At 51.7% G+C, this 8,588-nt stretch overlaps 1 pseudogene across 1 annotated transcript; it reads left to right on the top strand.

Moving 5' to 3' along the window:
* The first annotated feature begins 3,491 nt into the window (after positions 1-3,491).
* LOC311352094 lies at positions 3,492-8,504 on the top strand (annotated as a pseudogene). Its single transcript, XR_014684155.1, has 4 exons — positions 3,492-4,084; positions 4,562-4,894; positions 6,292-6,388; positions 7,824-8,504. The product of XR_014684155.1 is annotated as an uncharacterized misc_RNA (transcript).
* The last annotated feature ends 84 nt before the right edge of the window (positions 8,505-8,588 follow it).

Consider the following 8,588-nt stretch of genomic DNA (forward strand, 5'->3'; position numbering starts at 1 on the left):
CACACACACACACTGACAGACACACTGACACACACACACACACACACATTAACACACACAAACACATACTGATACACACACCACCCCATTCTCTTATACAAAGACAAACACACACACACACACAGATACACACACTAAGACACACACACACACACACACACACACACACACACACACACATACACTCACACAATAATAGACACTCACACACACACACACACACACACACAGATACACACACACACACACACACACACACAAAAGCAGAGAGCGAGGGGACAAGTCATCCTCCCCACGGCAGCGTCACCTCCGCCACTTCTGCTCAGCTCCGGGTCAGTTCACACGGCCACTCCGCCCGCGACCACGTCAGCTGACGGAGGACACGGAGATACAACCACAACACCGGGGACAACGTCTCCCAACACGCAGCAACACTAACCCTTTACAACACACACACACACAAACCCACCCTGTCCTCCAACCCCCCTCCACCCCCCAGCCCAGACACCACCCTTTACACCACACACACACACAACCCCACCCTGTCCTCCAACCCCCACCCCACCCTGCCCTCCACCCCCAGCCCAGACACCACCCTTTACACCACACACACACAACCCCACCCTGTCCTCCACCCCCCAGCCCGGACACCACCCTTTACACCACACCACCCTGTCCTACACCACCCCCAGCCCGGACACCACCCTTTACACCACACCACCCTGTCCTACACCACCCCCAGCCCAGACACCACCCTTTACACCACACACACACACACAACCCCACCCTGTCCTCCACCCCCCAGCCCAGACACCACCCTTTACACCACACCACCCTGTCCTCCACCCCCCAGCCCGGACACCACCCTTTACACCACACCACCCCCAGCCCAGACACCACCCTTTACACCACACCACCCCCAGCCCAGACACCACCCTTTACACCACACCACCCCCAGCCCAGACACCACCCTTTACACCACACCACCCCCAGCCCAGACACCACCCTTTACACCACACCACCCTGTCCTCCAGGCAGGGACACTGAAGTCCTTCAGAGATGGGGGGGGGCTGAGAAACACTCCGATGACGTCATATTGCGAAAGGGCAAAACAAATAGACGAATAAAGTCCTCGATAGGATGTCACACTTATTGTTATTTTACATACGCTGCATGCCGAGTGATCATGTGATATGATCTAGGCTATCATTTAGAATGAGATGTCATCACAGCCGACCTGTATTAGACCTACGGAGGTTTTTGAACCTACAGAGTAGAAATGCATCCTATAAGATGATGAACTTGAGGGCAACGTGAGGCTGAACTCAGGAGTGTGAATGTGCTACATAGAATCACACGGAATGTATTTCTCAGAATACGTCTTTAATTAAGACCTCCTATTTTATTTTTACGTACAGGGGACTGATTAGGCAGCGTTATCAACAAGCAACAGGTAAATTAAATAATAGTATAATAATAGTGTAATAATATATATATATATATATATATATATATATTTTTTTTTTTTTTTTTTTAAACGTCATGGCTTTGCAATGCATGTGCAGCCTTGTGACGTTTAATAGTAAAATATGTTGGTTCTGTAAATTAAATAATAGTATAATAATAGTGTAATAATATATATATATATATATTTTTTTTTAAGTCATGGCTTTGCAATGCACGTGCAGCCTCTCTCTCTCTCCACCATGGGGCGCTGCAGCCCCCACAGCACAGACCTCACCCTGTCCTCCACCCCCAGCCCAGACACCACCCTATGCTCCACGCCACACAATCCTCCAGCCTTAAGATGACCACCACCCTATCCTGGTTCTTTTCCATTCTCGAGCGTGTTTAAATGCCTGGTGAAAGAACGGACAAAAAGATCGTGGTTCTTTTCGGTGGTTCTTTTTTTAGTAAATCAAATCAAAAACCACCATATCCTCCACCCCCAAACTAAAGAGGCCTCTAGCCTCTACACCCAAACTGAACACCATCCTCTGTGGAACACTGCAGGTCTACCCGATAACCTCAGCGCACTTCAGGGATAAATGGTAATACTTAAGAAATCTTAAGCCGTTTCTCAATACCAAGTACGCGGACTACGTACTCGCGGACTTGGAAGTACGTACTTGGCAAGTCCGGACATTCAAGTACAGACTTCCGAGAACGCGAGTACGCACTCTGCAATTGGAACAGCAGCGGACTCGATGATGCATTCTGGGATATTTAACGGTCCCAAGTCCACACGAGTCTCCTCCGATGCGTCCTCGGTGGAACGGCCTCATCGAGAACGCATCGAGAACACACACAGGTTTTTACGACAGTACTCGCGTACTCGCGTACTTGGAATTGGAACAGTACTTGGGCTACCACTGATGACGTTTCACGAGAACGCAAGTACACGTGTACACACGAGAACGCGAATTGAGAAACGGCTTTACACTCGATGGCGTTCTTGAATGTCATCATTGCAGCACAGGACAGCACACATCGTGAAGCACAGGACTTCGGAACTCGGCGCAAGCGCCTCGTTCCTACGGCTGTGCTTCACGTACCAATAATGACATTCAAGAACGCCATCGAGTGTAAGATTGCGATTCAATAACACAAACCATCTTCATTATCAATGATATATTTGCCCACAAATTCAAGCTTTCTGCCCGAGTTCATCTCCATCAGAAAATAGTTCCTATGGTAACGATAGCCGACTCTTGGGTCAGTTGAACGTTGTAATGGAAACTAGGCTCATGAAAGTAGTTTCGGCTAGTAAGCGTAGCGATACTTTCTGTAATTAGGCACGATCTTTTTGTCCGTTCTTTCACCAGGCATTTAAACACGCTCGAGAATGTGAATTGACCAATCGGAGTGCTTGCTTAAACTTGCGTGTTATTGAATAATATTTATGGACTACCATCTTTGTTGTTTGGCCTACAAATATATTGTCATTTATTGTTTTTTTTATGTTGTTTAATATTGTGTTAAGCTCAATCGATATGTGTTTTCAAATGATACAATGATACAAAAAGGGGACGGGTCTCCCTCATGAAAGGAATCATCGCGTCCCACTATTACGTCATTTTATGCCGTGGTTTCTGGCGGCCTCTAGTGGAGAAAAGGTACCGAAATTAAGCCCTACTGAAATGCAGTATTAAATTGCCTACTTACCTGGAAATGTGTTTCAAAATCTGAAGTTTTCAATTGTGTCTGAGGAAGAAAGTTTGGAGAGATTTTAGGACTCCTACATTTACATTTAATTAAACAATATGTTACTTAAATACAAATCAAAGCAGGCATGTGAAAGATTGCAGGGACAAATTATAGTGGATTGTACGATTTCTTTTCACGATAAAAATGTTTTCATACTATAAAATGTTTTTGAAACGGTTAACAGTTTGTTTTTAGTTCATTTGTTTTAATCATGTTTTAACCTCGGACACGTTTACACACCACCACCACCACCACACGGCGGCGCTGTGGGGCCAATTTGGGACAGGAAACGCGCAGAAGAAGACGCACCTGCTGGACCCAAACAATCTCATGTGACATTCCCCACAGCCTAGGCTTTGTTTTGCTCTGGGAAAACCTTAAATTCCCCCACTAGCAATCGTCCGAACATTGCTCTCCCTCGGGTTTTCCCTCAAGCCGGGTCAGCTGCGGACGGCCCCCCTCCGGCCCCCCCCCATGGAGACCTCCGCCAGACGCGTCCAGCTGTACAGCCAGGACGAGAGGCGCGTCATAGAGGATGCGGTCAACACCGCGATACGCGCCCTGCTGGACGCCATCCACAGCGTCAACAGTGACAAGATAGTCCGGTACCAGAGTGTCGTGGAGGAGAGGGACAAGGAGATCACTCGGCTGGAGTACAAGCTGAGACAGAATGAGCTGGAGCAGAGGGTCCTGCGGGGACAGAGGGACGGGTACCGGAGGATGGTTTTTGAGTTGCAGGGTCCCGGGGATGGGGATCACGAGGGTAAGGACCGCTACGAGGTGGTCCCTGCCGGCTATGAGGGGACTGCGGGCTATGACGCACCTGCGGGAGAGGATGCGATAACGAACGGCTTTACCGTGCGGACGGATTTCCCTAGTAAGTCAAAAGATGGGCTGTCAAGTCAACCTCGCCAGACCTAGTAGAGAGCCTACTGGGTCAATCTAAAGACAGGGACTGTGTGTAGCTTATCTAGGCAGCCTACTATGTCTATCTAGAAGTCTAAACCATATCTAAATCTAAAAGCAGAAACTCTGTATATCGAATCTAGACAGAGCACTCTGTCATCCTGAAAACAGAAACTGTCTGTCTCATGGTGTCATGCTTGCATAGTAAACAAAACAGTACAGTGTACTGTAGCTGTACAGTTTTGTGCGCACATGTGTGTGTGTGTGTGTGTGTGTGTGTGTGTGTGTGCGCATACGTGTGTGTATGTGCGTGTCTGCGTGTGCGTCCATCACAAACGAGTAGATCATACATTACCCACGAGGCCTTCCCCAGGTCTGACCCCAGGTCTCCCCCTCCTCCCCCTCCTCCCCCCTCCTCCCCCCCCCCCCCCCCCCCCCCCCCCCCCAGGTGGCCCGGCAGAGAGACCCCCCTCGCTCTCCAGTGACGACCCCGACCGCACCGGCCCGTCCTCGCTCCCCCACCGACACACCCCCACCTGGGACACACCCCCCGACGCCGGCCCCCTCTCCCCCGGGCGCCGCTACTCGCCCCGCCCCCCCGGGCCCCCCCGGGTCAAAGAGGAGGAGGAGGAGGAGGAGGAGGAGGAGGAGGAGGAGGAGGAGCCGTCGGGCTGCGAGGCGTTCTTCATCAAGCTGGAGATGAGCGAGCAGAGCTGTGGGAGCGGACCGGCGGACGACCGGCAGCACCCCGACCGCCCCGCCCACAGCCCCGCCCACAGCAGTAAGGCCCCGCCCCCCAGAGCCCCCCCACTGAGGCGCCAGGGACATAGGCCTACCTCCAGACATAGGCCTACCTCCAGACATAGGCCTACCTCCAGAGACATAGGCCTACCTGCAGACATAGGCCTGCCTCCCGAGACATAGGCCTACCTACAGACATAGGCCTACCTCCAGAGACATAGGCCTACCTCCAGACATAGGCCTACCTCCAGAGACATAATCCTACCTCTACCTCCAGAGACATAGGCCTACCTCCAGACATAGGCCTACCTCCCGCGACATAGGCCTACCTCCAGACATAGGCCTACCTCCAGACATAGGTCTACCTCCAGAGACATAGGCCTACCTACAGACATAGGCCTACCTCCAGAGACATAGGCCTACCTACAGACATAGGTCTGCCTCCAGAGATATAGGCCTACCTCTACCTCCAGAGACATAGGCCTACCTACAGAGACATAGGCCTACCTCTACCTCCAGAGACATAGGCCTACCTCCAGAGACATAGGCCTAACTCCAGACATAGGCCTGCCTCCAGAGACATAGGCCTACCTACAGACATAGGCCTACCTCCAGAGACATAATCCTACCTCTACCTCCAGAGACATAGGCCTACCTCCAGACATAGGCCTACCTCCCGCGACATAGGCCTACCTACAGACATAGGCCTACCTCCAGACATAGGTCTACCTCCAGAGACATAGGCCTACCTCCAGACATAGGCCTACCTCCAGAGACATAGGCCTACCTACAGACATAGGCCTACCTCTACCTCCAGAGACATATGCCTACCTCCAGAGACATAGACCTACCTACAGACATAGGCCTACCTCCAGGGACATAGGCCTACCTCCAGAGACATAGGCCTATCTCCAGAGACAGGCCTACCTCCAGACATAGGCCTATCTCCAGAGACAGGCCTACCTCCAGACATAGGACTACCTCCAGAGACAGGCCTACCTCCAGAGACATAGGCCTACCTACAGACATAGGCCTACCTCCAGACATAGGCCTACCTCTACCTCCAGAGACATAGGCCTACCTCCAGAGACATAGGCCTACCTACAGACATAGGCCTACCTCCAGAGACATAGGCCTACCTCCAGAGACATAGGCCTACCTACAGACATAGGCCTACCTCCAGGGACATAGGCCTACCTCCAGAGACATAGGCCTACCTCCAGACATAGGCCTACCTCCAGAGACATAGGCCTACCTACAGACATAGGCCTACCTCTACCTCCAGAGACATAGGCCTACCTCCAGAGACATAGGCCTACCTCTACCTCCAGAGACATAGGCCTACCTCCAGACAGGGGACAGAGACACATTATGAAGGCGATCTCCATGCAAATACAAAATAAAAACCGAGTGCGTCTGCGTGCGTTTGTGTGTCAGGGCGGCTGACGGACGCTGAGAGGAACAAGCGGTACCGCCAGCGCTGCCGCTCCACCCCCGAGGGCCTGCGGGCCTGCAGGGAGAAGGAGAGGATACGGTAAACAACAACGCTACACTGTCACCAGCCACCGGGGTCACCAGCCACCGGGGTCACCTGCCACCGGGGTCACCAGGGGTCACCAGCCCTGGGGTCACCTGCCACCGGGGTCATCAGCCCAGCGCTGCGGCCCTCCACTGGGACGGAGGGGAGGAGCGCTCACGGTGACAACGTTTCATCTGTAAATGAAACGTGCATCAGGGCGGCGTGCGGCGTCTCAGGAGGCAGAGCGGGTCGGCTGGTAACCGGAAGGTTGCCGGTTCGATCCCCGGCTCCTCCTCCTAGCTGAGTGCGAGTGTCGAGGTCACCCGATTCTGCTCACGACGAGCTGGCTGGTTTCCTTGCAATGGCGGACTCCTCCGCCGTCGGTGGGTGAATGTGTTTGTGAAAGGGTGAATGTGAGGCAGTGTTGTGAAGCGCTTTGAGAGGTATAAATGTACTCGTCTACCATTTAAAAGTATCGACCTCATCAAGTGTGGGCGTTAACTTTAAGGTTCTCTTTATCGACCACGTGTCTGTGGGTCCGTCTCATTGTTTACAGGGAACCGTGAACTTTACCCCAAACCGAGTTTAGTTTCACTTCCACAGCACGGTAGACCTCGGTTATCAACTAAAGGTTAACGCTGAACAGAACTACAGCCTCATGACGCCAGGTTTCGTTTCAGTGATGCCAAGTCTGGTTTCAGTCAACACTACCACAACGTGAGAACGTTTACAAAAGAGGAAAAAACTTCAGTTACAGTTCAGTGAACACAGTTCAGCGAACAATCAACATCACCGATGGTGATGGTGAGCAAAAAGACCTACAAACATCAAACATTAAACTCTGTCACAAGTCTCTGTCTAATCGCTACGACTGAGTCCTCACTTCAACCTAAACCAGGTGGTGTGTGTGTGTGTGTGTGTGTGTGTGTGTGTGTGTGTGTGTGTGTGTGTGTGTGTGTGTGTGTGTGTGTGTGTGTGTGTGTGTGTGTGTGTGTGTGTGTGTGTGTGTGTGTGTGTGTGTGCGCTCCTTGGGTTCATGGAAATGACGATTTTAAGGGATGACCACCATAAGTCCACTAGTCCCCGCTGCATTTGCTCGTCAGAGCCAGAAATACTATCTGTATTTTTTTGTATCGTGCTGTCTTTCGTTTCAGGGCTCAGCTTTGATATATTTCTTTGACATTTTCTTCTACAAAACGTAGCCACGCAACCATGGGGATATAACGCACTCCCTCCTTCTTAGGACTCTCAGCCTAAAATACATTTCTTTAAAATTCAATTACATTTTTTATTATCATTTTACATTACTTTTTTTAAAAGCTGAAAGCTGTAGCTGAAACAGGGGCCGTTCGCCTGCACCCGAACACACGATCCCGGTGCAGGAGGACCCGTAGGCCTCCCTGCGCTCACTGTCACTCCCATTACCCCCCCCCCCCCGCCCCCCCCTCAGGTACCTGAAGAGGAGGGTACTGGTGGCTGAGATGTCGGAGGAAGCCCGGAGGAGGAAGAGGGAGATGTGGAGGGCGGCGGCCAGGAGGCACCGCGACCGCAAGACGAGCGGACCGCCGCCACCCCACTGCCCGCCAGCGGGGGGCGACGGCGGCGACGACGACGACGACCTCTTCGACGACTGGCCGGCGCTGGGCGACGCGGCGGAGAGTCCGACGGCAGAGGAGCTGGACCACTTCACGTGCCGGGATCACCGACAGCGTCACAGCGGCCCTGACGCCTGACGGTCTGACGACGGTCTGATGATGTCTGGGACGATGAGTCGAGTCACGCTTCTTCGGTTTGTCTTTGTGTAGAAGACGTCAACAGAAAGGTTAACTTGTTGACTCATTTCTGCCCCGCAACGGAATCGCTGACAAGATTGTCTATATCTATATCCATTCACTCGTCTTTTTCAGCTTCCCTTTTTTATTTAAAATGTTTTCCTGATGAGTCTGACCTCCAGTCATCCCGCGGCGTTGACTTAACGTAGGCCTGTCTTGTTTTACTATGTTCTTGTTCTACTTTGCCTATTCCGATTTGACCCTGATGAGACGCGGAGGCCAATCGTGAATTTAAAAAGAAAAAGAAACGTCTGCAGAAATGGAATCATTTGATCACGTAAACGGTATACAGAGAGAATGTCAAACAGGATCTAAATATATTTTTTGGACTATGTATAGACACCGAGGCGCCCCGTGTGGACGGAGGCGGAGCCTATAGCCTG

The sequence above is a fragment of the Micromesistius poutassou genome, assembly GCF_964030765.1.
Source record: "Micromesistius poutassou genome assembly, chromosome: 8".
NCBI lineage: Eukaryota > Metazoa > Chordata > Actinopteri > Gadiformes > Gadidae > Micromesistius > Micromesistius poutassou.